Source organism: Myotis lucifugus, unplaced genomic scaffold (assembly GCF_000147115.1).
Source record: "Myotis lucifugus unplaced genomic scaffold, Myoluc2.0 scaffold_106, whole genome shotgun sequence".
Classification (NCBI taxonomy): domain Eukaryota; kingdom Metazoa; phylum Chordata; class Mammalia; order Chiroptera; family Vespertilionidae; genus Myotis; species Myotis lucifugus.
The window spans coordinates 3,794,623-3,800,277 of NW_005871154.1; positions in this window are offsets into that span (position 1 = coordinate 3,794,623).

Here is a 5,655-nt window from a genome sequence, read left to right on the forward strand (position 1 = left end):
TAGAAAGAAAATAAAAATAAAAATAAAAAAAAAAAACATTCTTTTTAGGTAAACCTTACTACTTCCACCCCAGGGCTGGCCTCGCTCTAGGGCGGCAGAGAGAGATGAAATGATACATTAGTGTGTGCTCTTTTCATGTCCTCATTCAAAAATGACCTGTACTAAATGGGACTACATCGAAATATAAAGCTTCCCCACAGCAAAAGAAACCATCAACAAAACAACAAGAAAACCCACCTCTTGGGAAAACTTATTTGCCAACGTCATATCTGACAAGGGCTTAATCTCAAAAATTTATAGGGAACTCATACAATTTAACAAAAAGAAGATAAACAATCCAATCAAAAAATGGGCAAAGGATCTAAATAGACACCTTTCAAAAGAGGACATTCAGAAAGCCAAGAGGCATATGAAAACATGCTCAAAGTCACTAATCCTCCGAGAGATGCAAATCAAACGGCACTGCGGTACCATCTCTCTTCTGTCAGAATGGCTATCATTAACAAATCAACAAATGACAAGTGCTGGCAAGGATGCGGATAAAGGGGAACCCTTGTGCACTGCTGGTAGGAATGCAGACTGGTGCAGCCACTCTGAAGAACAGTATAGAGTTTCCTCAAAAAACTAAAAATGGAACTCCCATTCGACCCAGTGATCCCACTTCTAGGAATATATCCCAAGAACCTAGAAACCCCAATCAGAAAGGATATATGCACCCCTATGTTGATAGCAGCACAGTTCACCATAGCTAAGATTTGGAAACAGCCTAAGTGCCCATCGGCAGATGAGTGGATTAAAAATCTTTGGTACATCTACACAATGGAATGCTACGCTGCGGTAAAAAAGAAGGAATTCTTCCCATTTGCAGCAGCATGGATAGATCTGGAGAGCATTTTGCTAAGTGAAATAAGCCAGTCAGAGAAAGACAAATATCACATGATCTCACTCATTTATGGAATATAATGAACAACATAACCTAATTAACAAAAACAGATCCAGAGTCAGAGAAGCATCAATCAGACTGTCAAACCTCAGAGGGAAGGTAGGGGAGGGTGGAGATAAGGGGGGAAGATCAACCAAAGGACTTGTATGCATGCATATAAGCCTAACTAATGGACACAGACAACAGGGGGGTGAGGGCATAAGTTGGGGAGGTGGGGAGGGGGGTTATGGTGGGATAAGGACACATGTAATATCAATAAAAATAAAAAATAAAAAATAAAATAAAACAAAGAAAAAAAACTCAGTGACTTAAAACGACAATTTTTTATTCTCATGGACCTGTTGGTTGGCTTGGGATTGTATGCTCAAGTTCGGATTTCCTGGGGTGTTCTGGTGGTCTTGGCTGGGCTCATGCTGTAGTCTCCAGGGGTGAATCGATAGTGTTGTCTTTGACTGGGGTGGCTCCTGCAGACTTGTTTCTAAGCTTCCTCTTGGAACTAAGAGGATAACCTGGCCATGTCTTGTGGTGATGGTAGAGGTATAGAAGAGTGAGAACCTCTTAAGACCTAGGCTCAGGCCCTTGCCAGTTTGGCTCAGGGGCTAGAGCAACCGTGGGCAAACTACGGCCCGCGGGCCGGATCCGGCCAGTTTGAAATGAATAAAACTAAAAAAAAAAAGACAGCACCCTTTTATGTAATGATGTTTTCTTTGAATTTATATTAGTTCACACAAACACTCCATCCATGCTTTTGTTCCGGCCCTCCGGTCCAGTTTAAGAACCCATTGTGGCCCTCGAGTCAAAAAGTTTGCCCACCCCTGGGCTAGAGCATTGGCCTAGGAACTGAAGGGTCACAGTTTTGATTCTGGTCAAGGCCACATGCCTGGGTTGTGGCTCGATCCCCAGATCCCCAGTGGGGGATGTACAGAAGCAGCCAATCAATGATTCTCTCTCATCATTGATGTTTCTATCTCTCTCCCTCTCTTTCCTCTCTGAGATCAATAAAAAATATATATAAAAAAAAGAACTAGTCTCAGAATGGTCACACCATTACTTCCTTCATATCTATAGACCAAAGCAAGTCACATGACTAAGCCCAGCATCAATGGAGTAAGTATATTTGTCCTATAGAAGTGAGGAGGGTGAATGAATATGTTTCAACAATAATGTAATCTACTGTAGAAATATTAACAACAGTAGTACTTTTTGTGTGAGAATTAAATAAAAAATTCATCTAAAGTACTCAGCATAGAATCTACCATATAAATAGCATTCAATAAATACTAGCTACAGTTAGTTGCATATTAAAGTTAAATAATTTTGTGTATTCTTCAGTCCTGGCAAGAAATGAATGGTGCTCCCAGAGATTGGTTAAAAGAAAATTTATTGGAGGGGTTATTTACAGAAACAGGCTTGAGTAAGGGAAACCATAAAAACATTGGAAGCTATTAACACCCTTAGGCCTGCTAGACAGTATTTTACCAGGATTCAGTAGGAGCTTCAGCTACAGGTAAGGTGTTGCCTGATATAGGAACTGTGGTCTTAGAGAAAAGAACACAGCCATTGCCAAATCCTTGGCCTGGTAAGGAGAGAGCTGGTGGAATACTTTTCTCTCTTACTCTCTGTCTCCTGCCAGAGCCTCACGTTAGCTGGTCCCAACCAGAAGCCAAAAGGCAAGAAATCTTAGTGTCTTAGTCTGTGGAAGTCAGCATCCCAAAGTGTGGAGCAAAGAAGAGTAAGGTGAGGAATGGATGTGAAGGGGTAAGCAAACAGGACAACCAGAATACTCTGTGAGTCAGTGAGCTTTCAAAAAAATAAAATATTCCTTTCCTTCCCATTAGTAATTTCTTTTTACTATAAACTCGCTTTCTAAAAGGGTTGTTGCTTTCTCTTCACTACCAAAAACATTAAAAGTCTAAATGTCAGTGGTTTCATTATTCTATTAAACACAAAGAAAGTTGTGTTCAATAAGGGGCCAGACTGGATAGCAAATAGATAAGGGCCTGAATCGGTGTCGTTAGTAGAGAATCTATTTTCAGTTTTGAAATTGGATCAATGCTGTTGCAGAATCAGAAAACGCCATTTCCCCCCTTGCCTTTAGAAATTATTTTCTGTCTTGGATTATTCAATATTCCTGTGAAATTGAGCAGAGAGATCATCATGGTTCAGAGAAAAATGACCTCGTCATGAATTTGGCCCATCTCTGCTGTCAGCTAGCCAACGTCTGCTAAAAATGCTAGAAAAAGTATTTCCATATAAAGCAATTCTCTTCATAATTAAATTCTGTGCTAACTAAAAGAGGAGTTTTTTCACATGCTTAGAATCTGGTCAGAAATTTAGACTTTCTTTTTTTCCCCCCTCTCTACAGCCTGTTTTTGTTTCAATAGTTCTAAGAATCTTTTATTACTTGCCTCAAGTCATTCATTTATTAGATTTCTATTCTGTGTACCTTTAGTCTCTCCTTTTGTTTTATTCTGTTCCGGTTTTGGAGGGTCATTCTGACAGATCACAAGCACAGGCATTTCTTCATCTATTTAACAAATGTCTGTAGAGCACCTGCCTTGTGCCCCAGAGACTGGTCAGCCTCTCCTTTCATTGTTTTGTGTGGATGGTCAACCTGTTTTTACCGGAAATAGTCTATTCAGTTCCATTTTTGCTCATTTCTTTTTTAAAATTTATCTTTATTGTTGAAAGGATTATAAATGTCTTCCTTTCCCCTCATTGACCTCATCCACCTCCCACCCACCCCCGCCCCCGCCCCAGGGCTTCACCACACTATGTGTCCATGGGTATGCATATATGTATATGAGTTCTTTGGTTAATCTCTCCCCAACTGATTTCTTATAGTATTTTTTTATTCCCTTCCCAGCAGTCTCTGCATTTCTTCTTGAGATTGTACTCACTTTGTTATGAATTCCCAAGTGCAGGTTGGTTATTAGTATGAAAGGCTCCTTTTCTTTGCTACAGTAGTTTCCCCCTTATCCACGGGGTTGGAGGTGGGTACATTTCAAGACCCCCAGTGGATGCCTGAAACTGTGGATAGTACCACAGAGCTGGAGTTCAAACCTGTTTGTCTAATTCTCAAGTGTATCTTCCCTCTCTGTATTCCTCACCGGTGATTCAGGAACATATAGAAAAAGAGGAACTGGATCCATGGGTGGAGGGGAGTTAGATATATACTAAGGGCTACAGATTTTCTATGACATTTAAAACATTTTTGTGCCTACCTTTCAATCATAGTATAAAAAAATAAATTAAAAACCTATTTGCGATTGTCTGGATAATTGACATTGCTGCATGATTTCCCGAAGGCCTGCACTTGGGGCTAGTGTTTAGAGATCACTGCAGACAAGTGGTACTATTGGAAATGTCACAGCCTATTGTAAAGGAACAGAGGTGGATTTAATCCTCTTCACTGCTTTGCACCCAGCTAAGGCCGACTGACATCAAGGCATGGATAACACAAAATAATTTGCACCATAATAGTCATATTCTTCATATTAGAATTAGCAGCTTAGTTTCAGCAAAATATTACCATTCTCCACATTAGATTAATGTTAATTTTAAGCTTATTGATTGTGTGGCTTTGATTTAATTTTAAAATTTCAGTTTTGTAGTTGTATAGAGGCTAGAAGCATAAGTAGCTTATGTCTACTTTTAAGTTTGTACTTTCTCTAATAATTCTGTAATGAAATGTTTTGCCAACATAATAGGGTTTTCTATTTCAATGTTTGCTTTTAACATAGATGCATACTTTATTCAAGTTTGAAAAGCAGTGATAGAGTTGTTTGTAAACTAATATATGTCTAACATTGGATTGTAAATTTTCAAGGATAGAAACCCTGTGATATTTATTTTGTAATCTCTACTCCATTCCCTAATGTCTAGCATGATACATGGCCATTCAATCATTCAACAGATATTTACTGAGAGCCTGCCATTTCAGGCACTATGTAGAACCCAGTAATACAGAAGTGAATGTGATTGGCAAGATCCTTGCCCACATGGAGCTTACATTTCAATAGGATAAAGCCAGATAATAATAAATACACACGGAAATAAAATGCTTACATATTAAATAAATGCTATGGGGAAATAAATCATTTCCATCTTCAACATTCCACTGATGCTGCTGCTGTTAAAATCAGCAGTGACCTACTCTGTGTTTCCAAATCTATTAGCTGCTTTACTGTCTTTATCTGTTTTGCTGAATAGGTATTTTATATTAAAATCTTTTTTTAAATTGAATTGTGTTAAATAATATTCTTGGACTTTGAGTCATTTTCTAGTTGCCTTTCCTCAAAACCTAAGTTTACATTTTTTGCCCAGATTTTTTTTTCTTTGTGGTTTTCTTAAATTAATTCGCAAATTTATGCCTGATCTCTTCATAGAGACTGCCTGCAACTCGAGAGCAGAGAGTATGTCTTCTACTTGTCTACACCCTGTATATTGCTGTACACATAGTGGAAGTGCAATATCATTTTGACTTGGATACATGGGCTCTGTTTTTCTGGGTTTGCCATAGTTTTTAAGCTATGTTTCCTTTGGAATATAGGGTTTCCACAAATCTGACCCAGAGAGGATCTGATGGGTCTTGATGACTAGGATCCCTCAACCTATTCTTCTACCTACCTCCCTCCCTCCCTAGCGCTCTGCCCTCCTTCCAACAAAAATATTTGGAATTCTAATGAATAATGGTAGTTGCCTGATATCAA